The sequence below is a fragment of the Dendropsophus ebraccatus genome, chromosome 4 (assembly GCF_027789765.1).
Source record: "Dendropsophus ebraccatus isolate aDenEbr1 chromosome 4, aDenEbr1.pat, whole genome shotgun sequence".
Taxonomy (NCBI): Eukaryota; Metazoa; Chordata; class Amphibia; order Anura; family Hylidae; genus Dendropsophus; species Dendropsophus ebraccatus.
Window position 1 is genome coordinate 138,392,842 of NC_091457.1, and position 27,276 is coordinate 138,420,117.

Consider the following 27,276-nt stretch of genomic DNA (forward strand, 5'->3'; position numbering starts at 1 on the left):
GATGGCAGCAGTGGAGAAGCTGCAGAAGTAAGTATGTTTTTTTATATGTTTTACTACCACCCTACGAACTTTCTCTTTTAACTTTTCCATATGAACCCACTGTAACTAGTTGTGTGATGCTACCTATGGTAGAACTAATTTCTCTACACCCCCACACATGATGTTCTTTGTCAGGAATGTCTTTGTGAATATTCCTTCATTCTTTCATTCCCACAAGGTTTCATTCACAGATTACAAACGCCTCAAAATTCTGATCTTTATCTTAATCCCACACAGATCATATAACATAATTTCGAATGTTAGCAAATGTGCTCAGTGAAACCTTGAATCATTTTCCTTAGCAACCCCCATGATTCTCCTCCATATTCACAATCCTCATACACGTGTACAACATTGTAATTATGACTGCCTCCGTCTCGGAAAATTCTCGACCTGCCAGCAATAAATTGTTTTTGTACAGTGGGATTCCTTTGTTGTGTTCCATCTAATTAATGGCAACAACGTTACATTAGCGATAGGATAGGAGATAAAATATGTTACATGCCGAGTATATTGCATGGTCTCTGCTACTGCAAAAATGATATACCTGACATTGGGGGTATAATGTAGCGCAATGTTCAAGCTTGAGGTCCCGAATGAATAATGTATGGTTGAAGTTGATTTCCTTTGTGTAGATACAGTGGGGGAAAATTAGTATTTCATACACTGACGATTTTGCAAGTTTTCTCACCTGCAAAGAATGGAGAGGTCTGTAGTTTTTATTGTAGGTATACGTCACCTGTGAGGGTCCTATTCCACGGACCGAGCAGGGCCTGATCAACTATGTAAATGAGCACCGGTCTGCTAGATCGGCGCTCGTTTACTGGGCCTATTCCACGGCCCGATGATCGTTGAGCGAGGGCTGCAGGGACATCGTTACCGATGTCCTTGCAGCCCATGCAGCATACATTACCTGGCAGAACTTCTCCTTCGCTCCATCTTCCTCCCCGGGTCCCGCGGCGCAGCATCAACTCCGGAGCGGCCTCACTGTCTCACTGGCCTGAGCTGTCAGACCGCTCAGCCATTCACTAGCCGCGGCGGTCCTGGCCTGTGACTGGCTGAGCGGTCTGACAGCTCAGTCAAGGCCGCTCCAGAGCTGCTGATCCTGCGCCGGGGATCCGGGGAGGAAGACGGAGCAGAGGAGAAGTCCTGCCAGGTAATGTATGCTGCTTCTCAAATCGTTGGTCGTCCGCCGTGCACCGCTATTCCACCGTAGCGATGCGCGGTGGGGGACCGATGATTTTAGGTCTGGTCCTAAATAAAAGTTCAGCTGATGACACGATCATCGGCTGATCGTTTTCTCTATTCCACCGAGCGATAATCGGCCGAATTATCGCTCCCGCGGAATAGGCCCCTGAGAGACAGAATCTCAAAATAAAAATCCACTATTTGCTTTTTAAATAATTATCTAGCATTTTATTGCATGAAATAAGTATTTGATGCAATAGAAAAACAAAACTTAATATTTGGTACAGAAACCTTGGTTTGCAGTTACAGAGGTCAGACATTTCCTAGAGTTATTGACCAGGTTTGCAGACACTGCCTTAGGGATTGTGACCCACTCCTCCATACACATCTTCTCTAGATCTTTCCAGTTTCAGGGCAACATTGAGTTTTAGCTCCCTCCAAAGATTTTCTATTGGGTTTAGGTGTGGAGACTAGCTAGGCCACTCTAACAACTTGAAATGCTTTTTACGGAGCCACTCCTGAGTTGTCCTGCCTGTGTGTTTTGGGTCATTGTCATGCTGGAAGACCCAGCCACGACTCATCTTCAATGCTCCTATTGAGGAAATCGGCATCTTGCGATACATGGCCCCATCCATCCTCCCTTTAATACGGTGCATTCGTCCTGTACCTTTTGCAGAAAAGCACCCCCAAAGTATTGTGTTTCCACCCCCATACTTCATGTTTAAGACTGTGTTGTTGGGGTTGTACTTATCCTTCTTTTTCCTCTAAACACGAAGAGTAGAGTTAATACCAAAAAGTTCTATTTCGGTCTCATCTGACCACATGACCGTCAGATGGGCCTGAACATATGCAAGTGTAAGCATGGGAAACTTACGTTCTCTGCAGCATTTTAATCCATGTCGGCACAGTGTGTTACTATCAGTAATCTTTGAGACTGTGGTCCCAGAGCTCTTCAGGTCATTGACCAGATTTTCCCATGCAGGTCTACACTTTTGTCCCTGGTGTCCTTAGACAGCTCTTTGATCTTGGCCGTGGTGGAGAGAATGGAGTGTGAATAACTGTGTGGACTGGTGTTTTTTAAATACAGGTAAAAAGTTCCAACAGGTGCAATTAATACAGTTAATGAGTACAGAAAAGAAGGAGCTTCTTAAAGAAAAACTCTGTGAGAGCCTGAATTTTTGCTGGTGATCAAATACGTATTTCATGCAATAAAATGCAAAATATTTATTATAAAATAGTATTGGGATTTTCTGTAGTTAGTTATCAGTATGGTGTTTGCCACCAACATTCTCAGTAGCAAAGTCTCAGGTAGGCCTTAGCAAGATGATTTTCCGGAACAAGTATATTAGACATGGTAGGTCCACACAGTACCATGTTCTTAGAAATATCTTTTTCAAGATGTCTCCCTCATCCTTCCTTATCCTTGGGTCGCAGTGTCCAAGACAGACGCCCCAATGGCCCAGTTTTAGCCTGTGTCACTGGCTCTGTCTCACAGCCCCTATGGCCATCCCTGTTTCTAAAGCAACCAGTTTCTGCATATGTATGTGTGTAAGTTCTTTGTCTGAGCAGGCAACATATCCCACTATATACGTATGCATACGTATACTTATACGCATATGCAAGGTCCATTAGATTGTCTTTGACTTTAATTTCTGCATGTGATACATCTGCTCCTGTCAGTGCTGCTGCACAGACCTCTATATTCTGCTGAGCATTAGAGCTGAAATTTAGCAGGTCAGGCATAAGCAGTCCACCCTAAAGAGGTAAGAGGAATCTCTGGGCTCCCCTGGTTTATGGGCTATGTTGCTACCCCTGTAGCTACTCCACTCCTACCACTGTAATGCCGAGTTGCGCAGTAAAACAGTCATGGCTGCCAAGTACTAGTATCATACTTCAGACATCAGTGTTAAAGGGATTCTCCAACAAAAATATTTCTTTCAAATCAACAGGTGCCAGAAAGTGCGAGATATTTATTATTAACTTATATTTTATTAACTTCTAGTCTATTTTATTTTATTCTATTTTATTTTATTATTTTTTATTTTATATATTTATTTATTTAATTTTATTCTATTATTTTATTCTATTCTATTTTACTCTAGTAACTTCTCTTCTATTCTAAGTTATAAATAACTTCTATTAAAAAAATCTCAAGACTTCCAGTACTTATCAGCTGCTTTATGTCCTGCAGGAAGTGGTGTATCTTTTCCAGTCTGGAGAGCAGGAGAGGTTTTCTATGGGGATTTGCTAATGCTCTGGACAGTTCATGTCACGGACAGAGGTGGCAGTAGAGAGCACTGTGCCGGACTGGAAAAAATACACCACTTCCTGCAGGACATAAAGCAGCTGATAAGTACTGGAAGTCTTGAGATTTTTTAATAGAAGATTTTTTTAATAGAAGTAAATTACATAACTCAGGCACTGTCTGACACCAGTTAAATTGAAAGAAAAAACTTTTCGCTGGAGTACCCCTTTAAGAAAACCAGTTTTTCTAATCCATGATCAATGGAATGGAGGTCAAACGTGCATGCTACCACTGCATTTCTTAAGGGTGTCAGCCTGGACTTTAGTTTCCACCATCAGCGGGGGCCTCACAAGTCAGATATTTATTATCTATTGTGAGGATAGCACACATATATATTTATTTAGAACACACAGTACATGCATGTTAGTTGTTATGGCTTGTTTTCACTTTCCTCCCTTTGTTAATGATGGGTAATTTTATGGGGCCCTATGATAACTGCAATAACTGTTCATAGATTAATCACAGAGCTGATGCTGCATACATATAGACATACATACATATACACAGTAACTTATATACAAGCCCCCTGTACAGCCCTTGATAGTGGCGGATTCCTCTATGGGGTCTTACACAGTACACCCCTGATAACAGGGCTCCCCCAGGTAACAGGGAGATGATACATATAGGACGCTTTGTTTTGCAGGAATATAAGCACATTTCAGACATTTCTGCACAGTTTTGCAGATCCATAAATGCGCTCAGTTCACATGGATTAAAATTCTTCACATCTGAATTCTCACCTACTATTAGTGTGAAAATTAATAATGAAATTTAGTTTTCGGCATTAACACCGCAGCCGTCTTAGTACAAAGAAGGGTAGAATTGGTATGCTATATTATACTTTATACCATATCAAAGTAATGTGAAGGTACTGTGTACTACATATGGGATGATACCTGGATTATATTGGATATATAGCGGCTGTAATAGGCTGCAAGACTAGGTATATGGAATTATACACAGGGTCTTAAAAAATATTCATACCCCTTAAAATTACCCATATTTATTTACAAACGTAAATGTATTTTATTTGGATTTGATGTGATAGACCAACACAAAGTTGCCAGGAATTGTGAAGTGTAAAGAAAATTATGCACAATTTTCCAAAAAGAGAAAAAAAATTAATTTGGTGGAGTGTGGGGCACATTTGTATCCAAAGCTGTGTATATTTGATGGTGTAGATATCAATATAACTAAATAAATGAACGCAGCATGAAATCTGCTGTGGATCCTGTACGTGTGAGCACCTATAGGTGAGTGCTGAAGACAAATGAAGGTAGCCTCCTCCACCCATCCCCTATGGGTGATTTAAAGGAGGACTCCAGCAATCCCATAAAAAAGGACAAAAAGCATATAGATGCACTCACTGATCTCCCACCCATTGTTTGACACCTTTCCCACTTGTTTACGCTGCTCCTAGATTAAAACTTTTACAAATGATCCCAGTTTTACATCATGGCACCCATCCGGGAAACTACATCTCCCAGCATGCATTGCACCTCAGAACCAAGTGCCACTCCTGTCTTTTATTATCTGTCCACCACTGGCTCGACCTTCTTTGCTTTGTATCTATCTTTCTGTCTATCTATTCATTTACATAGATAGATTAGAGAAATAGAGATGAAGCAACAGTGTCTCCTTCCCCTATACTACACTGGAGGCTGTTATATCGCCGCCCCTTGGCCAGGTGATCACTGATTGGTGGGATGTCAGTGGTGGGCAGGGTTACAGATGAGATGTTACAGCTTGCCTAGCGACAGAAGAGACAGAGATTATGTGACCTCTGTCTCAGAAGGGAGGGTGAGGGCAGATCTTTCTTAAACAAAGTTCCCCTTTAAGCAGACAGTAGTTTGATGTTCCTTGCCGGGTGAGTAGGCTTAGTATTAGCCCAGAAGAGGACAGTGCCCAGTGTAGGCTTTGTCGCTCTGTGAGGTCACCTTATCATGGTGGGATACTACACGTTATTTGATCAAATGATATGCTAAGAACCGCCTATTTTCTTCTATTGCAGTTTTGCTCTTCTAAATATTTATATTATGTATATATCTTAGCATTTGCAGCGCGCTCCTGCACATCTAGAGGCTTATATTTTTGACCATTCTAGCAGGTTCCGTCACATTGATTGGATATGTCTGTGAACAGCAATCTTTAGTCTTGCCACAGATTCTCAATGGGATTTAGGTCTGAACTTTGAACCATTCTAACACATGAATATGCTTCGATGTAAACCATGCCAATGTTCAGGGTTTTTGTCCTGCTGGAAGGCGAACCTCTGCCCCAGTCTTAAGCTTTTTGCAGTCTCCAACATATTTTCCTCCAGGATCGTCCTGTATTTAGCTTCATCCATCTTCCCATCAAATCTGACCAGCTCCCCTGTCCCCGCTAAAGAGAAGCCCCCCTACAGCATGATGCTGCCACCGCCATGTTTCATGGTGGGGATGGTTTGTTCAGGGTAATGTGCAGTGTCCGTTTTCTGCCACACACAGCGTTTGTATTTAGGCTGAAAAGTTCAACTTTGGTCTCATCTGACCTACTTCTTCCACTTGCCACGTCCTATGGCTTGCTGTGCAAATGTCCATCTTCTTGCCTCACTTCCATAAAGGTTTTTGGAGTACACGACTAAAAGTTGTCCTGTGGACAGATTTTCCCACCTGAGCTGTAGATCTGTGTAGCTCCTCCACAGTGGCCATGGGCTGCTCCTCTAGATAGTGCTCTCCTTGTCTGGACTGTCAGTTTTGGTGGACAGCCATGTCTTGGTAGGTTCGCAGTAGTGCCATACTCCTTTTATATTTGGAGGATGGACTGTACAGTGCTCCGTGAGATGATGTTCAGATCTTGGGATGTTTCTTTATAACTGAATCCTGCTTTACACAACGTTGTGCCTGACCTACTGTATCTGATGTGTTCTTGGTATCGTGATGCTGCTTGGTCCCCAATGTTCTCTAACAAACCTCTGAGGCTTCACAGAACAGCTGTAGTATACTGAGAAGACATTAATACCACCAACAAAAAGAGGGAATATGCTTTAAATGACATAAGCACACCAAAAAATGAAATTAAAGTACTTTATTCTGGCAGGTACAATGCAAAACAATTATATAGTCCCATCTAAAAACACTTAAAATACCAAGTTCAAGGGGGCACCAGGTATACAATAACAACAGACTATCCCAGATAAACCAGCCTATGTACAAAAATTGTGCAAAATAAGCAATAAAAGTGCCAATAACCAATAAATACCAGGAATAAATAGTGAAAGAGTATTATGAACCTGAGTGCAGTTACTGTGCAATGGGATGACCAACATTATCGAAACACAAAACAGAGGCTGGAAGGATAGCACCAATATGTATTGGACTGGGAATAGAAGGGGAAGCAGTCCAATGGGTCCCACCTCAGTCGCTGACTGGCTCAGTGGGACTGACACGTCACGATCCGGGTCCCCGTTCAGATAAGGAAGCAGCCGGGGTAAACCGGGAACCGGAGCAGAGATAAGCAGACCCTGTGCTGGAGCAGGGGAGGTAGGTGCATGTTGTTATGTTCAGCTATCCCCTTCCTGGCTCTTTTGAAAAAAATAAAAAAGGGCCAACCCCGGACTTCTCCTTTAAATTTCAAATTGAATTTAAAAATGAAATCTAAATAGAACATTTTTTCCCTGTCTCCTTGTCAGTTAACAAAATGCAAGTGAACCAAGCATCAGGTGACCTAGGTCTATATACAACCATGCCACCTGATGTGGCTGTCCAATCACTGTTATGCTTGCAGCAAACATGGCTGCGGCACAGTAGGATGTGCCAGCTCATCTCCCTATGTTTATTCAGTACCACCGATTTGCTGAAGCGTCTGGGGGGAATTGAGCTGGAGGAGGGATCTTTTCTAGCCAGCGTTGATGTTGAGGTGCTTTATAACTCCATAAATCATGCTTTAGGAGTACAAGCGGTGGAGTTCTTTCTTAGGAGAAGGGGCCTACAGTTCCAGGCACACAACTCACTCATCATCAAGATGCTTAAATTCACACTCACAAGAAATTTCTTTCTTTTTGACCGTCGTATCTTCCACCAGCTTTGGGGAGTTGCCATGGGGAGCCCATGTGCACCTACTGTGGCAAATCTCTTCCTAGGCTGGTCAGAGGAGACGATGGTGTTCAGTGAGGAGAACACCATGTGGACTGATCGGATTGGGATCTGGGCACGTTTTATTGATGACATATTTGTCACATGGAACGGCCCAGAGTCCAGTTTTGTGGATTTCATGAAAGTCCTAAATGAAAATAATGTGGGACTGCGATTTACTTATGAAATACACAAGACGCAATTATCATTTCTGGACACACTGATCACACGAAATGTGAGGGGAGGTCTGAACACGACGGTATACCGCAAGGCAACCTCTACCAACTCACTACTATTATGGCAGAGCCATCACCCTAGGCCTCCAAGAGCTGGAATACCCAAAGGACAATACCAACATATGAGACGTAACTGTTCAAATGAGGGTGAATTCAAGAGACAAGCGGATGATTTAAGAAATAGATTCCGCAACAGAGGCTATCCCGCTGAGGTCCTAAGGGAGGCGTACCACTATGCCCAGCAAAAGGATAGGTCAGATCTCCTAGTACCAAAAATAAAGGAAAAAGAGGAGGAGTTAACATGAGTGATAGCTACTTTTGACACAGGGGCCAATGAGGTGCGCAACATTCTAAATAAACACTGGGGGGTGTTACTACTAGACCCGGACCTAAAAGGGAAAGTAGGCAGCAGACCACAGATAACATTTCGCAAAGGTCGCAGCTTGAGAGACCGGCTGGTTAAAAGCCACTTCACATCAGCAAGAAACAGAGGGACTTGGCTTGAAAAAACAGTGGTTGGGTCCTGCAGGTGCAGTGGATGTGTTGCCTGTAGGTTTATACAAACGGGCAAAACATTTGTGAGTAGTAATACAAGGAAGACCTTCTATTTGAGGGACTACATCAGCTGCCGCACGAAAGGTATAGTTTATAAGACCACTTGCTGCTGTGGATTGGAATATGTAGGGAAAACAGTGAGAGAGTTTAGGAGGAGAATAGGAGAACACCTGAGAGATGTACGGGTGGGAGCTGACAAACCCGTCTCAAGACATGTGAATGACCACCATGGGGGAGATGTAACGGTCCTCAAATTCATTAAAAGTAATTAGACCTCCCCTAAGAGGTGGTAACTGGGATAAGTCGATACTCAGGAAAGAAACTGAGTGGATTTATCACCTACGGACTGTAACACCGGGGGGACTAAATGATCAGCTCAACTTCTCTTGCTTCCTATAGATGAATATATTTACTCACACTGTCTCCATACCTCATATGTGAAACATACTTGGAATAATGCCTACCCTTGATTGAAGCTGCCTTTACCTGTACTTTGCTTTAAATCTACCAGTAACAGGTTGATGTCTTCTAGAGGAGTTGTTGAATGGTAGAGGTACGGGTCTAATCCTCATTATCGTGTTTTTTGATCCGGCTGGATCAATGATCAAGTGTAAATAGTTTGTACATAGATAGTAGGGGATGGGATGGATATAATGTGTAAAATGAGCATAGCTACTGTATAGTCCTACTGAGTCTGGCTATTTGTATGCAGAGGAATAGAGAGAGACTGTTCATAGCTCGATAATATATGTCTAAAAGCTAGGAGACCGAGCGCATGCGCCCTTCATCCTAGCGACACGGGGACGCAGTGGAAACCATAGAGCGTTAGAACCGGAAGTGAGGTCACACACCGGAAGCAACCACGAACCTGGAGAAAGTTATTTGAATCCCCACCAGCGAGAGTGAACAGAGCGTACTAGCTACCACTGTAGCAGTAACGCCAACAGTACCCTGCCTGACGCTGATACAGATGTCCTACCCTGATGCCCACGCTCCCTGAAGATCCCAGCAAACTGGCTGAAACGATCGTCGGAGGGGTACACAGAACACGGGGCAGTTACAAAGGGGTAGCACGGGGTGGAGGTAGCCCAATCTACCAAGGGTTAACTCCTAAGCCCTGAGCGAGAAGGGAGAGCCGGCAAACTTGACACCACAGGGATTGCTAGGGTCAAGGACTTTTGCCACAGATGATACGTTGATGCGGCTTCTTCCTACACATCATTGGATATTTACAGCTGACAGAAGACCATGGATGGGTGAGATTGCCGGTTTTTATTTCACTTATAGCTGGTTTGTTTTGTCTGGCGCAGTCCAGTGGTGGCTAAGGAGTATTACCGACTGGTGATCGCTCCTAAGTGGTCCTGGTGACCACGATTGTGTTTGTAATGTGGGGTCGTTTTTATTATATCAGTTATTAGATTAAAAGTTATTTTTAAGTCGTTGCACCCCTATCTGTGATTTTGTTCAGTGTCGAACTAGCCCACCAGAGGACCGGAAGATCCTCCAGTGGGCCCCCAGCTTTAGATTGTGCATTAACACTGACTGACATGTATTTTCTCACTGGTTCTTTATTGGTGGGCCCCCAGGATCATTTCCTCTGCTGGGCCCCAGATACCCCAGTCCGACACTGTGTTTATTAGCTAAATAAAGTCACCAAACAGCAATATTTTTACACACAAAAACACAGAAAAATGCAACAGCTCACCGCAATGGCAAGTTACAGACCCACTACAGACATGAAAATAGTTAAAAGCAGCCCCCCAACTGCTAAAAAAAAATTCCCACAAAAATGTTACGGTGGCCTCATATAGGGGCAGACCCTACACTGTACTATGGCCTCTCCATGAAATGCAATACGCCTATGCTCTGGGCATGCAAGATCTGTGGGTGGGAGGGGTGAAGTGCATGACCAAGTAGAGGCAGCCACTCCCCCTATCTTGAATTTTTGTCAATTTTAATTGAAATGAAGAAACAGTTTACACTTTACATGAATGAGCATGTTTTACATTTTTCCATTTCTAGATAATATAGAAAATATGGAGTTCTGAATAATATCACATAGAAATTTTGAGAAACATGAGATTATGTTTTACTGATTATGAAGAATTTCAATGTTACCCGCAGCATTAGTTCCACTGAAACAAAATTGTTTTGCTGCTGATTTTCAATTGTACTCAACCTTCGGTGTATGCAGTATCGGTATCCAGCAATAGTAAGCTAGCAGGGAAGAATTCAAAATATGTTGCACTTTCTCAGTTTGTAAGCTCCAATTTGATATAGTTTGGTGCTCTATGGTTCCAAAAGGAAATTCTCGGAATGATTTCCAAGCAATTTTCTCAGGTCCCAGTTGTCAACCTGTTCAGAAAACTGTCAAAAGATATCTTGGTGGCTTTAAAAGACAGAAACTTTTGTACCAGTAGACTAACTTACCTCTCCCCATGCCCACCGTGAGTGGAGGGGACGGCCGCGGGACTGCCGCCGAGCTCCGGGATGGACAGCACAACCCGGCAGATGGACTTTGCTGCTCAGCCAGTCAGTGACTGAGGCGGGACATTGCTCCAGTCACTGATTGGCTGAATGGCCAGTCCACTAGCTGGGACAGGCCTTTTCATCACAACTCGGGGGAAAATGCCTTCTGGTGGGGGTCCTGCGGCCGGACCCTCCACTCACGGCAGGCACAGGGAGAGGTAAGTTAGTACTTGTAATAAATTTCCCCCCTGCCGGCTGACAGATTTTATAATTCACCAGACTTCTTTAAAGTCTTGAAGCCAGTAGCTGCATTTGCTTTAGACAAACGTATGGCCTGAACCAAGTTGTTCTCAACTCACTATCTCAACTCTGATATGTCACTACCCCTCAACTCTGCTATGTCACTAACTCAACTCTATGTCACTACTTCAAATCTGCTGTCACTGGCCCTTAACTCTGCTATGTCACGATCTCAACTCTGCTATGTATCTGCCCCTCAACTCTGCTATGTCACTACCTCTCAACTCTGCTGTCACTATGTCAACTCTGCTATGTCACTATCTCAACTCTGCTATGTCACTGTCCCTCAATACTGCTATTTCACAATCTCAACTCTGCTATTTTACCTCAACTCTGCTGTCACTATCTCAACTCTGCTATATCACTAACTCAACTCTGCTATGTCACTACCTCAACTCTGCTATATCTTGTGGATAACAGCTCTGCTACATCATGGACCATTCAGACATAAGCATTGCATGATGGGAGATGTAGTTTTCTGGTCAGCGCCATGTTGGATATAGATCTGCTTTTTAACAAACTTGTAACTATGGAATGGAAGCAGCTACAAAGACGGGAGATGGCTCGAAATACTCAGGGAGACTTGGTGAGTAACAGCTAGGTTTGGGAGCATTGTATTTTTATTTTTTTTTGTTTTTGGGGGGAATACCCCTTTAATTAATTTCTTTTCTTAGCAAAGAAACCAGAGACATTGGTTAGACAGAAGTAATGGTTGGCCACATGATCTTTTCGTTCCCGCCATATCATTGGGACAGCAAATGGAACTGACTTGTGAGAACCTCTTAGTCAACCTCTAAGATCAACAGCACATCTTGCGCAACAGATGTGAGGAGCCCAGGATTTGTCTTGATCACTAATCTTGCAAAGTTGCATCCATCCACAGCTCAAATGCCTTCATGATGAGAGCTGCTGTCATGGTGCGTCTTTGAGGCTTAAAGGGGAGGTCAGGTGAAATTATTTATTAAAGTATTGTATTGCCCACCCAAAAGTTATACAAATCCCCAATATACACTTATTACAGGAAATGCTTATAAAGTGCTTTTTACCCTGCACTTACTACTGCATCAAGGCTTCACTTTCCTGGATAACAAGGTGATGTCACGCCCCGACTCCCAGAGCTGTGAGGGCTGGGGCTGCTGGAGAGGAAGATGGCAGGGGGATGCTCAGTGTCCCTCCAGTGCTCTGTGTCCCTCTGTGTCTCCCTGCCATCATCCTCTATGGCAGCCACAGCCCGCACAGCTCTTGGAGTCGGGTCGTGACATCACCATTTTATCCATCCAAGTGAAGCCTTGATGCAGTAGTAAAAGCAGGGAAAAACACTTTATAAGCATTTCCCGTAATAAGTGTATATTGGTGTTTTGTATAACTTTTTGGGGGCAATGCAATACTTTAATAAAATTTTTCCCCGGACTTCTCCTTTAACCCTTTAAGGACGGGGCCAATTTTCGTTTTTGTTTTTTCCTCCTTGTGTTTAAAAGGCCATAGCACTTGCGTTTTTTCACCTAGAAACCCACATGAGCCCTTACTTTTTGCGTCACTAATTGTACTTTGCTATGACATGCTGTATTTTTGCATAAAGTACACTGCAAAACTATAAAAAAATTCAAAGTGTGGTGAAATTGAAAAAAAAACCGCATTTGTTTTACTTGGGGGGTATTTGTTTTTACGCCATTCGCCCTGGGGTGAAACTGACTTGTTGTGCATGTTCCTAAATTTGTTACGATTAAAACGATATATAACATGTATAACTTTTCTTTTATCTGATGGCCTGTAAAAAATTCAAACCATTGTCAACAAATATACGTTCCTTCAAATGGCTCCATTCCCAGGCTTATAGCGCTTTTATCCTTTGGTCTATGGGGCTGTGTGAGGTGTCATTTTTGCACCATGATGTTTACTTTCTATTGGTACCTTGATTGCGCATATACGACTTTTTGATCGCTTTTTATTAAATTTTTTCTGGATTTGATGCAACCAAAAATGCGCAATTTTGCACTTTGGGATTTTTTTGCGCTTACGCTGTTTACAGTGCGAGATCAGTAATGTGATTAATCAATAGTTTGGGCGATTACGCACGCGGCGATACCAAACATGTTTATTTATTTACTTTTATTTAAAACATGTTAAAGGACAACTCCGGCGGGACCCCCCAAAAAAAAAAAAAAACCACAGGCACACACAGACACCATACTCATCATCCCTCCGGTGACGATCGCCACTCCATTCGCCCGCCGTCCGCCTCACCGTCACCTGCCTCCGCCGTCCAGCGATGTCTCTTGCTTCCGGGTCCATGAGAGAGAAAAGGCTGCCAGTGCGCTTGCGCACCGGCAGCCTTTTCATTGGCTGGAGCGCATCACATGGCTTCCAGCAAGCTCAGCCAATCAGGGCTGAGCAAGCTGGAAGCCATGTGATGCGCTCCAGCCAATGAAAAGGCTGCTGGTGCACATGCCCATTCACTCTCAATGAAGACGCCGAAGAGGACCGCCCCCCAGCTCTGACGTCACCCGTCACCAGATGCCGCCTGGGAGAAGAGGACCATGATGACCGTAATAGGTAATGTATACATTCCTTAACTTCCGGGGTGGGGGGTCGGGAGTCGGAAAGTGGGGGAAGGGGGCCAGACCGGGTATTTAACCACATTACAAAGTTATATAACTTTGTAATGTGTGTTAAATAAGCCCAAAAAAAAATTCGCCGGAGTTGTCCTTTAATTAGGCTATGTTCACACTACGTAAAACTACGGCCGTAGTTCTTGCCGCAGAACTACGGACGTAATTTTGAGGAGTTCAACATAGTCTTATGTGCAATGGGATCCTGGCCGGAGCGTACACACATCGTACACGCTCCGGCCGGGATCCCATGCGGCGCCGGAAAAAACTGACATGTCAGTGCACACAGACCTGTCAGTGCACACAGTGAAGCAAGCGGCTTTGGCCACTTGCTTCACTGTGGGCTATGGGAAGCTCTGATGCGGGTGCACGCTGATGCGCCCACATCAGAGCTCTGCGGCCGGACGGATGATCCGGACGGTACTTAAGTACCGGCCGCGATGATCCGGGCACAAACCGGCTGATGACGCGGCTGCATCATCAGCCGCGATTGGCTGAGCATACCTGTGCTTAGCCAATCGCGGCTGAGCACAGTTGTGACGCGGTGGAGGGGGGACAGCGGCAGGGATTTGGCCGACCGTCTGAACATGACGTTTGGCACAAAATGGCGGACAGCCCTCGACATGGATCAGGTAATGTATAATGTACCACACACTTCCGGGTACACGGGCGGGGGTGGTGAGACATGAGAAGGAGGCGATTCACAGACATAACATACATTACAACTTGTGGGTTCACACTACGTATATTTCAGTCAGTACTGTGGTCCTCATAGAGCAACCAAAACCAGGAGTGGATTAAAAACACAGAAAGGCTCTGTCCACACAATGGTGAAATTGAGTGGATGGCCGCCATATAACAGCAAATAACGGCCATTATTTCAATATAACAGCCGTTGTTTTAAAATAACAGCAAATATTTGCCATTAAATGGCGGCCATCCACTCAATTACACCATTATGTGAACATAGCCTTTCTGTGTTTTTAATCCACTCCTGGTTTTGGTTGCAATATGAGGACCACAATACTGACTGAAATATACGTAGTGTGAACCCAGCACTTTAAAGTTGTATAACTTTGCAATGTGTGTTATTCTGTGAATCATTTTTTAGCGCCGCATTACCCCTTTAATGCAATGTTCCTCCCCGCTTCTACGAGCCATGGCGCTTTTATTTTTCTACCTACAGGGCTGGTTGGGGTGTCATTTTTTGGGATGTCTAGTTTTTATTGGTATCATATTGGGGTAAGAGAAAAATTCTAATAGTTTTTTATTAATTTTTTCTAAATATAATTTTAAAAATTCAGCAATCCTGGTGCATGTTTTTTTTCTCTTTTCATTTACACCATTCACTGTGCGTAAACAATATTGTTACATTTTAATAGATTGGACAATTCCGCAAGCTACGATATGTAATGTGTTTATTTTTAAAAAATATTTTTGTTTGTATAATGGGAGAGGGGGAAATAAATGTTTATTGGGGCATTTTTATTTTTTCTTAAACATTTTGTATTGCATACATAAGTCCCTTAGTGGACTTATATATGCAATGCTCTAGCATAGCATTCATCAGTATTATCAGCGATCTTTACATAGAGTCTGCCTGACAGCAGGACGGAGGTAAGTGACTTACCTGTCGGTACAAGTGATTAGGACCCCCACAGCATGGTCCTGATCAGTCAGTAACAGGTCCTTGGTGATGTGCCATTATTTATATTGTCATGCACCATTCAGAAAACTGGTATACAACAAGACTTCCATAGGATTCTTTACCCTGTGGACAGGTTTAAAAATCATATAAAATTTCGATAAGGTGAGATTGAATACGCAACATAAAATGTATCAATAGTTTATTTATTACTGTTGCCATTACAACTTTATTATCCGAGCTGTCATGGTAGTTACAAGATAATTTAAGACACTGATTTAGTATGATGAGGGATAGCTAAATGATTGTCTGGAATTTACGGGATAATTCATCCCAATGATTAGCCAATCAAAGTGTTATTTAAATCAGCAATCCTCTAAGATTTCACCATCTAACAAATATAGGATACACACACCTGTGTACACCTCACAAGATGACAAAGCAAAAGAAGGGAGTAAAAGCATTTTATTGCACCAAATAAGTATTTGATTACCAAACAACAAGAACTCACAAATCTGTTAGTGTTTTTTTTAAGAAGCTCCTCCTACTCTGCACTCATTACCTGTATTAATTGCACCTGTTTGAATTTATTACATGTATAAAAACACCTGGCCACACAATTAATCACACTTGAACCTCTCCACCATGGCCAAGTCCAAAGAGCTGTCTAAAGACACCAGGGAGAAAATTGTAGACCTGCACAAGGCTGTGATGGGCTACAGGACAATAGGCAAGCATCTTGGTGAAAAGGTAACCATTGTTGGTGCAATTATTAGAAAATGGAAGAAACAGAAGATGATTATTAATCTTCCTTGGTCCGGGGCTCCATGCAAGGTCTCAGCTCGTGGGGTAAGGATGATTTAGAAAAAGGTCAGGAATCAGCCTAGAACTACACAGTAGGACCTGGCCAATGAAGTGAAGAAAGCTGGGACCACAGTCTCAAAGATTACTGTTAGTAACACTCTACGCTGTCATGAATTAAAATCCTGCAGGCAGACAAGGACCCCCTGCTCACATCACCATGTCTCCAGGCCCATTGGAAGTACTAAAAATCAATGACAATTTCAATGATCCAGAGAAGACATGGGAGAAAGTCATGTGGTCAGAAGAGACCAAAAAAGAAATTTTTAATATCAACTTCTATTGTAATTTTTGAAGGAAGAAGAAGGATGACAACTAAGGGGCGGTCCCGGACTGGCCTAATGAGTCTCCAGACCTGAACCCAATAAAAAATCTTTGGAGAGAGCTGAAACTTAATGTTGCCCAGTAACAGCCCTAAAACCGGTAAGATCTGGAGAAGCTCTGTATTGAGGAGTAAGACACAATCCCTGCAGCAGTGTCTGCAAACTTGGTCAAGAACTAGAGATGAGCGAACCTGGAGCATGCTCGAGTCGATCCGAACCCGAACTTTAGGCATTTGATTATCGGTGGCTGCTGAAGTTGGATAAAGCCCTAAGGCTATGTGGAAATGATGGATATAGTCATTGGCTGTATCCATGTTTTCCAGACAATGTTCAGCAGCCCCAGCTAATCAAATGCCGAAAGTTCGGGTTTCGGATCGACTCAAACCCGAACCCGGTTCGCTCATCTCTATCAAGAACTACAGGAAACATCTGAAACTGCAAACAAAGGTTTATGTTTTTCTATTGTATGAAATACTTATTTCATGCAATACAATGCAAAATAATTATTTAAAAATTTAACAATGATTTTCGGAACCTTTTTTTTTTTATAGATTCTGTCTCTCATTGGTGAAGTGTACCTACGCTAAAAAACACAGACCTCTCCATTCTTTGTAGATGGTAAAACTTGCAAAAACTATCCTTTAGAGGGGTTTTGAAAAATATAGAAATCACTGCCTATAGGAGAACTAAAACAGACATTTTATTGTACATTAAAATTGTCTACCCAAAAGACAAAAACTACAAATTTTTTAAAAGAGTAAAATATATATATATATATATATATATATATATATATATCTCAGCAGCAGCAGTAAGGGGTTCCACAACCCCTCTGCTGCTCTAGCCCTGTCCTAGCACAGTTACATAACACTAACCCTGTGTCATGGCCGCGGCGGCGTCCCGTGCTCCGGGCCGCCGCCGCGACCGCCCTCTATCTGACGCAGCTGCCGGGGGTCCCGGTGCAGGGACCCGGCGCTGCGGTCTGTTCGGCCCCGGGGGGTGCCTCACCTCGTCCCGCTCCGCTCTCCGTCTGTGCCGGCCGGCGCGCGCGTCCCCGCCTCCTAGGGCGCGCGCGCGCCGGCTGTCTCAGATTTAAAGGGCCAGTCCGTCCCTAATTGGTAGTTGCACCCAATCACTCCCTATAAATCCCAGCATGCCCTGTCCCTCGTGTTGGAGCCTCTACATGCTTCCCATAGCGTTTGGCCCAGCTCCCTGTTGTTCCTGACCTTAGTCCTTGTCCCTGGTTCCTGTCCTTAGTCCTTGTCCCTATCCTTGCCCGCTGCCTTCCCATTGTTCCTGAGTCCTGTCCGCCACCTGCGAGCACGCCTTCTGTCCTCTGCCTGCACGATCTCCTGCCTACTGCTCCTGCCACGTCTCGCCTGCCGTCACCAGCAACCAAGCCAGGGGTAGCGACCTGGGGGTCGCCTGCCGCAGCAAGTCCATCCCGCCTTGCGGCGGGCTCTGGTGAAAACCAGCGGCCCCTTAGACTCCGCTCCCTGGTGAGGTTAGTGCCATCGCTGGTGACGGTCCAGTGGATCCACTACTCCAGGCGTTACAGTAGGCTCCAACCATGGATCCCGGCGAGGTGCCTGATCTCCGTGACGTCGCCAGAGTGGTCGCTCAACAGGCTCAACAGATCCAGCAACAGTCGCAGCAAATCCAGCAATTGACTGCTGCCCTACAGCAGCATACTACGGCCCAGCGCCCACCACCACCTGCAGCCACCTCGAGACTTCGATTGGCCCTCACGAGTAAATATGGAGGCGATCCCAAGTTGTGCAGGGGATTCCTGACTCAATGCACAATGCATATTGAACTTCTAAGTAGTCAGTTTCCCACCGAGCGCTCTAAAGTGGCTTTCATCATCAGCCTATTGGAGGGTAGAGCTCTGGCCTGGGCCACGCCACTGTGGGACCGTGATGATCCTGTTGCTACCAATCTCCGGGCCTTCCTGGCCGAGTTTCGCTGCGTCTTCGAGGAACCTGCCCGTGCTACTTCAGCTGAGACTGCTCTCCTCAACCTCTCTCAAGGGAGCTCCTCTGTTGGTGACTACGCCATCCAGTTCCACACCCTGGCAGCTGAATTGGACTGGAACGAGGCCGCCCTATTAGCCACCTTCAAGAAGGGCCTATCCAGTCGAGTGAAAGACGTGCTCTCCGCCCGCGACCTCCCTACATCTCTGAACGATCTTATCCTACTGGCTACCAGAGTCGACAACCGATTTTCCGAGAGAGAGGAGGAGGTCCGGCAGGAACGACGACTGAGCCTGCTCCGTCGCCATCCTCGCTTGGTAATGGTGTTCCAGAGTCCCGTTGCTCCTATGCCCCAGTCGTCTCCGGAGGTCCCTATGCAGGTGGAACGAGCTCGCCTTACGACTGATGAGAGAGCCCGCCGCGTGGAGCTGAATATCTGTCTCTATTGCGGTGGCGCTGGTCACTACCGGCAGAGATGTCCCCAACGTCCTCAGCGTCCGGGAAACGCTCGCACCTAGGACCGGTGGGAGAGGCCTCCTTAGGTGTGAATGCCACCTCTCCAAGGTTGATTATGCCCGTCTCCATCCAGACACCCTCAGGGCAACTTTTCCAGACTACTGCCCTCATCGACTCCGGCGCTGCTGGCAGTTTCATTTCTGCTTCGTTGGTCCAAAGATGGCAGCTACCCGTGATCCAGCTAGCCCAACCCCGGTCTATCTCTTCGGTTACGGGGCAGATTCCTACCGAAGCTGTGCACTGCCAGACGGCACCCCTAGTCCTCCAGGTGGGCGCCCTACATCAGGAGAAGATCTCTTTCTATGTCTTGCGCCATTCCTCTTCTAACATCCTGCTGGGTCTTCCTTGGCTGCAATTACATACCCCTAAGCTGGACTGGAGAACGGGGGAGGTTCTCAGCTGGGGCCAGGACTGTCATAACCTGTGTCTGAGATCTCCTCAACCCAAGTGCTCTACAAGGTCACCTGCTTATGTCAAGCCTCTATCCGGACTACCGGAGGACTACCAAGACTTTGCTGATGTTTTCTCGGCCAAGGAGGCGGACTCTCTACCACCACATCGGGCCTATGATTGCCCTATAGACCTTCTTCCAGGGGCTTCCCCTCCACGTGGTCGAGTATATCCTCTCTCTGTGCCCGAGACTGAAGCCATGTCCTCCTACATCCGGGAGAACTAACAGAAGGGCTTCATCCGTAAATCCACGTCTCCCGCTGGCGCTGGATTTTTCTTTGTTCAGAAGAATGACGGTTCCCTCCGCCCATGCATAGACTACCGGGGCTTGAATAAGGTGACTGTTAAGAACCGCTATCCTCTTCCGCTTATTCCTGAACTATTCGACCGTCTTCGTGGAGCTAGGATCTTCTCCAAGCTGGATCTCAGGGGAGCGTATAACTTGATCCGTATTCGTAAAGGAGACGAATGGAAGACCGCTTTCAACACCAGAGATGGGCACTACGAATATCTGGTCATGCCATTTGGCCTATGCAATGCCCCAGCGGTCTTCCAGGAATTCGTGAACGATATCTTCCGAGACCTCCTCTATGTCTGCGTCATTGTCTATTTGGACGACATTTTGGTCTTCTCCCCGGACCAGCAGACTCATGTGGCGCAAGTGCGCCAGGTCCTACGAAGACTACGGGCCAATCATCTATATGCCAAGCTTGAGAAGTGCGTTTTCCATCAGCGCAGTCTTCCATTTCTTGGCTATATCGTCTCCGACCAGGGTCTACAAATGGATCCGGCCAAGCTCTCAGCTGTCCTCCAATGGCCACGCCCTGTGGGACTTAGAGCTATTCAACGTTTCCTTGGATTCGCCAACTATTATCGGCAATTCATCCCTCACTTCTCTACCCTGGTCGCACCCATCGTGGCCCTCACTAAGAAGAGGGCGGACCCCAGACATTGGCCTCCAGAGGCCGAACAAGCCTTCAATAGCCTTAAGTCTGCCTTTGCCTCTGCTCCTGCTCTAGTCCGCCCGGATGTCTCCAGGCCGTTTTCTCTCGAGGTCGATGCTTCTTCTGTGGGCGCAGGAGCCGTTCTCTCGCAAAGGGACACATCTGGCAAGACCAGAACCTGCGGGTTCTTTTCTAAGACTTTCTCCCCTGCCGAGAGAAACTATACTATTGGGGACCGTGAACTCCTGGCCATTAAGTTGGCACTGGAGGAGTGGCGTCTACTAGAGGGGGCTAAACACCCCGTTAACATCTACACGGACCACAAGAACCTCCTCTACCTTCAATCGGCTCAACGCCTCAATCCCAGGCCAGGTGGTCCCTCTTCTTCTCCCGGTTCAACTTTACCATCCATTTCCGTCCAGCCGAGAAGAATTTAAAGGCCGATGCATTATCCCGAGCATCCGATGTCATGGGGCAAGAGGAATCTCCTCGTCACATAATACCTCCCGACCGCCTAGTACCAGTTGCCACTTCTGCTCTGCAGAGACTACCCCCCGGGAAGACTTATGTGCGCCCCGCACTCCGTAAACGCATCTTGAAGTGGGGGCATTCCTCTTTGGTGGCCGGGCACCCAGGAGCTCAAAAGACTGGGCAATTGATCTCCCGTCACTACTGGTGGCCCAATCTCCTCCAGGATGTGGCCTCCTGTGCAGTCTGTGCCAGGAATAAGTCTCCCCGTCAAAGACCTGCCGGCCTGCTTTTGCCCTTGCCAGTCCCGGACCATCCCTGGCACCACATTGGGATGGATTTCATCACAGACCTACCTCCATCCGCGGGCAATACAGTTATTTGGGTGGTGACGGACCGCTTCTCTAAAATGGCTCACTTCGTGGCTCTTCCTGGCCTACCCTCTGCTCCTCGTCTGGCTCAGTTGTTCTTCCGACACATCTTCCGCCTGCATGGACTTCCTCTTCACATTGTGTCCGACCGAGGCTCTCAATTTGTCTCTAAGTTTTGGCGTGCCCTTTGCTCGCAGCTCCAAGTGAAGCTGGACTTCTCATCGGCCTACCATCCCCAGACCAACGGGCAAGTGGAGAGAGTCAATTAGATCCTGGGTAACTACCTACGTCATTTTGTGTCCAGCCGCCAAGACAACTGGTCCGATCTTCTTCCATGGGCGGAATTCTCCTATAACCATCTGGACTCGAGTTCCACAGGCAAGTCTCCTTTCTATGTGGTCTACGGGCATCATCCTCGTCCTCCTCTGCCTCTCTCTCCATCCTCCGGGGTCCCAGCCGTGGAGGAGTTGTTATCTGACCTGCAGTCGATCTGGGAACAAACTCGACAGTCCTTACTCAAAGCCTCTGAACGCATGAAGGACCAGGCTGATAAGAAGAGGAGACCTGCCACGAATTTTCTTCCAGGTGACAAAGTCTGGCTCTCATCCAAATATGTTCGACTCAAGATTCCCAGCTACAAGTTGGGTCCTCGATTCCTTGGTCCTTTCTCGGTGCTAAAACGCATCAACCCTGTCACCTACAAACTCCGCCTGCCCCCTACTATGCGGATTCCGAACGCCTTCCATGTCTCCCTCTTGAAGCCAGTGGTCCTCAACCGGTTCTCCGATCAGTCTCCGTTCTCTGTTCCACAAGCCGTCTCTGACGACGTCTACGTTGTTAAAGATATTCTGGCCATGAAAACTGTCAGAGGGAGACGATTCTTCCTGGTGGACTGGAGAGGATTTGGTCCTGAGGAGAGGTCCTGGGAACCCGAGGCTAACATCCTGGATAAAGATCTCATCAAGGGGTTCCTGCAGGCAAGAAAGAGGGGGAGGCCAAAGGGGGGGGTACTGTCATGGCCGCGGCGGCGTCCCGGGCTCCGGGCCGCCGCCGCGACCACCCTCTATCCGACGCAGCTGCCGGGGTCCCGGTGCAGGGACCCGGCGCTGCGGTCTGTTCGGCCCCGGGGGGCGCCTCACCTCGTCCCGCTCCGCTCTCCGTCTGTGCCGGCCGGCGCGCGCGTCCCCGCCTCCTAGGGCGCGCGCGCGCCGGCTGTCTCAGATTTAAAGGGCCAGTCCGTCCCTAATTGGTAGTTGCACCCAATCACTCCCTATAAATCCCAGCATGCCCTGTCCCTCGTGTTGGAGCCTCTACATGCTTCCCATAGCGTTTGGCCCAGCTCCCTGTTGTTCCTGACGTTAGTCCTTGTCCCTGGTTCCTGTCTTTAGTCCTTGTCCCTATCCTTGCCCGCTGCCTTCCCATTGTTCCTGAGTCCTGTCCGCCACCTGCGAGCACGCCTTCTGTCCTCTGCCTGCACGATCTCCTGCCTACTGCTCCTGCCACGCCTCGCCTGCCGTCACCAGCAACCAAGCCAGGGGTAGCGACCTGGGGGTCGCCTGCCGCAGCAAGTCCATCCCGCCTTGCGGCGGGCTCTGGTGAAAACCAGCGGCCCCTTAGACTCCGCTCCCTGGTGAGGTTAGTGCCATTGCTGGTGACGGTCCAGTGGATCCACTACTCCAGGCGTTACACCCTGCTGCAAGTATTGCTAGCGATACTAAACCTTCTCTCATCTCCATTCTAATGCATATATGTTGTGATGCTAACATGCATTAAAGTAGACATTAGGGCAGGCTTAGTATCACTAGCTTTGCATGCAGAAATGTTAGTGATATGTAAGGCTGGTTTCACACTGCGTTTTTGCAATCCGTTTTTGCAAAAACGGATTGCAGAAACGGATGCATTTGTGTTCACTCGTTTTGATCCGTTTTTCCATTGACTTCCATTATAAAAAAAAGGGATCAAAACGGATCCGTTTTTTTGACAGACACAAAAACGTTGCTGACACTATTTGTCCGTAAAAAAAAAACGAATCCGTTAAACGTATGCTAAAATCGCAGTGTGAACCCAGCCTAACTGTGTTAGGACACGGCTGTTGCAGCCCTGCAGTTCCCGACACAGCCATTGGAAGAAGAAGAGGGGACATATTTCCCCTTACTGCTGCTGCCACTTAATGTAGAAATATATTTTTCAAAATATTTGATAAACATATATTACACAGTTATATAACTTTATGAAATGCATTTAAAAAACATTATTTGGCAGAATACCCCTTTAACTTTTTACTACTGATATAACTAGATAAATATTTTAGCTTGTGTACTGTTCATTTATTGTGGCGGTAAAGGCCATGATCACATCCCGGTTATTCCCTGTGATGAGTGTGTGGCCCTTTTCAGACCTTACCTGCCCCAATCTGTGTTGATCCCAGCACCGAGGGTTAAATGGTGAAGATCAGAGGTTCCACCATACACAAGACAAAGCTTCATCAATGGGATTTCCCTGGAAAACCCCTTTAACTCTGCAAACGTATCCCCATTTATATAAACCAGAAACATTTATTTTACCATTTTTCAATCCCACATATACTTCTTGGTTTCACAGTTACCTCCCACGTAGCAACATAGACATTTATGGATACAGAAAAGCTGTGCCTATATCCCTTATAGAGATCTAGCTTATTCAGAGGCTCAGACAGATGTGGTGTCCACTGACGGGGAGAGAAGACACCATGGTGTCTATTATTTCTATACTGTGACTTGCATTTTTATCCCTTTCTCAGCACACCTGAAAGTCACCTGGCAGAATGTGAGCACTAAGGACACCCGAAAGCAAAGGAATATTGTTAATACACATATGGTGGCTTGGAAAAGAAACCTGAGGGACAATGGCATGAGAAATAAACTAACGGCAATATAAAACTAGGGAAATCATTCGGTTTTATGGCATACATTTACAGAGAATGTAGATTGTGGCATCATCATCTATAGTGGGTATCATATAATAATATGTGAGTATAATATATTATTTCGATATAATATATATCAGGGATCGGGAACCTTTGGCACTCCAGCTGTTGCAAAACTACAACTCCCATCATGCCTGGACAGCCTTCGGCTGTCCAGGCATGATGGGTATTGTAGTTTGGCAACAGCTGGACGGCCAAAGGTTCTCCATCCTAGATCTATATTATATCCAAATTTCACTTTTGAAGACAGAGGGGGAGATTTATCAAACATGGTGTAAAGTGAAACTGGCTCAGTTGCCCCTAGCAACCAATCAGATTCCACTTTTCTTTCCTCATAAATTCTGTGGTAAATAAAAGGTGGAATCTGATTGGTTGCTAGGGGCAACTGAGCCAGTTCTACGTTACACCAGTTTAATAAATCACCCCCAAGGTGATTTTAGACAGAGGTGACCCAATGGAATGACTATAAAAAGATGGGTTATTGCTGACCGCCACTCCCTAATACAGCATATCCCACCTTAGACACTGTTTCATGAGATTACACCAGACTCTTGTCTACAAATGTCCTGTCGCCTTTTTGGGCCTCTGCAAGTTTCCGAAATCCACCTGAGCACCAATAATAGGCTTTGGAGAATGTACGTTATAGTTACTGAGTTAATACGGTTGAAAAAAAAACAAGATTCCATCAATTTCAACCTATAACCCTACTGCGTTGATCCAGAGAAAGGCAAAAAGCTTCATGAGGTCATACAATTTGCCCCATCACAGAGACCAATTCCTTTAGCACCATAACTTGTAATATTATATTTATCAAGAAAAGCATCTAGGCCTCCCTTAACTCTAGCAAAAATCAAACATTTTAAGGAGGCAGGGAGGAACATAATAAAGCTCTACTTACCTCTCCCCGTGCCTCTGCCGTGCTGCCTTACTGCTCTGGGACTCCTGCCAGGCTGCTGGATCTGCCTCTGCACCAATGTCACAACTAGGATGGATGGGGCGGGACACTGTTCCAGTCATTGATTGGTTGAGTGGGCAATCCATCATCCAGGTTGAGTTTTTTACCCCAAATCATGATGACTTCGCAACTCGGGGGAAAATGAGTTCCAAGGGTTCCTGGAGCCTCTGACGCACCCCATTGGGGGCACAAGGAGAAGTAGGTAGTGCTTGTTTATTATGTTCCCTCCTGGCCCTGCCTGTTTTTAAATTATTATTTTTGCCAGAGTTCCCCTTTAATGACAATATCCATATTCTCACTGCTCTTACAGTAAAGAATCCCCGTCTGTGCTGATGGTGAAACCTTCTTGCCTCTAGATGTAGAGGATGCCCCCTTGTCATAGTTACAGGCCTAGGAGTATAAAGATCACTACAAAGATCTCTGTACTGTCCATTCATATATTTGTACATTGTAATCAGATCGACCATAAGACGTCTTATGCTAAACTGAATAACCCCCAGCTTGATAACCTGTCTTGGTCCTGTAACCCACCCATTCCCTTAATGACCTTTGTTGCCCTCCTCTGCACCCGCTCTAGTTCAGCTGTGTCCTTCTTATATACCGGTGCCTGGTGCTGTACACAGTATTCCATGTGTGGTCTGACCAGTGATTTATAAAGAGGTAAAACTGTATTCTCATCTTTAGCATCTATACCTCTTTTGATGCATCCCATTATTTTATTAGCCTTGGCAGCTGCTACCTGGCACTGATCACTAAAGTTGAGGTTACTGTCCACCAATACCCCCAGGTCCTTTTCGGAAGCAGTGATACCCAGTGTTTTATTATTAAGCATATAACTGTACTTATTATTACTACGGCCCAAGTGCATAACCTTACATTTATCTATTTACATTCATGTTTTTTTATGTTTCTATGGGCCCTATTACAAAGGGCAATTATTGGCCAAAATGGACCTATATCACCCTGTTTTATTGGGCCAATGAAAGAGCACAACACTGGTTGTTTCATTTTGACCCGTCAAATAAATCACTGTTCGGCCACACATCTCCCTGTCTAATTGGGGATTTGCGGCTGAGGAATGATGGAGGCAGAGAACCACATGAATGATAACACAATCATTCTCATGGCCTTTCCTAAGTGTTTCTGGAGCCTTATAATGGAGTCTTTAAAGCGGTAGTTCACCAAATTTTTTTTTTTTCAAATCAACTGGTGCCAGGAAGTGCCAGAGGTTTGTAATTTATTTTTATTAAAAAAATCTCAAGTCTTCCAGTACTTATCAGCTGCTGTATGTCCCACAGGAAGTGGTGTATTCTTTCCAGTCTGGAGAGCAGGAGAGTTTTTGTTTTTTTATAGGGATATGCTACTGCTCTGGACAGTTCCTGACATGGACAGAGGTGGCAGCAGAGTGCACTATGTCAGGCTGAAAAGAACATACCACTTCCTCCAAGACATACAGCAGCTGATAAGTACTGGAAGTACTAAAGTAAATTACAAATCTCTGGCACCAGTTGCTTTGAAAGAATTTTTTCTTGTTAACTACCCCTTTAATAATGGTAGCCCTCATGGGGTAACCCATAAATATAATCCCTCCTGCCTCTAATCACGTAACACACGTGTTTGGGTTTTTATGATACCCCTCACAGTTTGTAGCCATTGGCTTCCTTACAAAGTCTCTCAGACTTGCCATCTTCTGCCACTAAAGATCTATCTATGAAGATCTATCCCTGTCATTGGTTGCTATGGGCAACACAGACATTAAGGGTTTTATAAATCAGTCCCTGGGTATTTTGCACATACCTCTAAACCCCTCTACCAGTATTGTGATGCTGACCTTCCTGTGCCACAATGTCCATAATCGAGCCACATGCAGGGCGCCATAATGCTTGTCCCCTCTGACAACTGAATTTGTTTCTATAAAAAAAAAAATATATATATATATATATATTCGCTAATCCTTATCTTTTGGGATTAATTTTGGGCACCATGTGAGCA

The 27,276-nt window shown here is 45.6% G+C and overlaps 1 long non-coding RNA gene across 2 annotated transcripts in view; it reads right to left on the bottom strand.

Annotated features, from left to right (window-relative positions):
- Window positions 1-27,276, bottom strand: part of LOC138789985 (uncharacterized) — a 56,456-nt gene that overhangs the window by 13,574 nt on the left and 15,606 nt on the right. For both annotated transcript variants that reach the window (XR_011362824.1, XR_011362823.1), the window contains exon 2: window positions 15,444-15,584. This is a non-coding gene — a long non-coding RNA (uncharacterized lncRNA). The remainder of the gene's footprint in view (window positions 1-15,443; window positions 15,585-27,276) is intronic.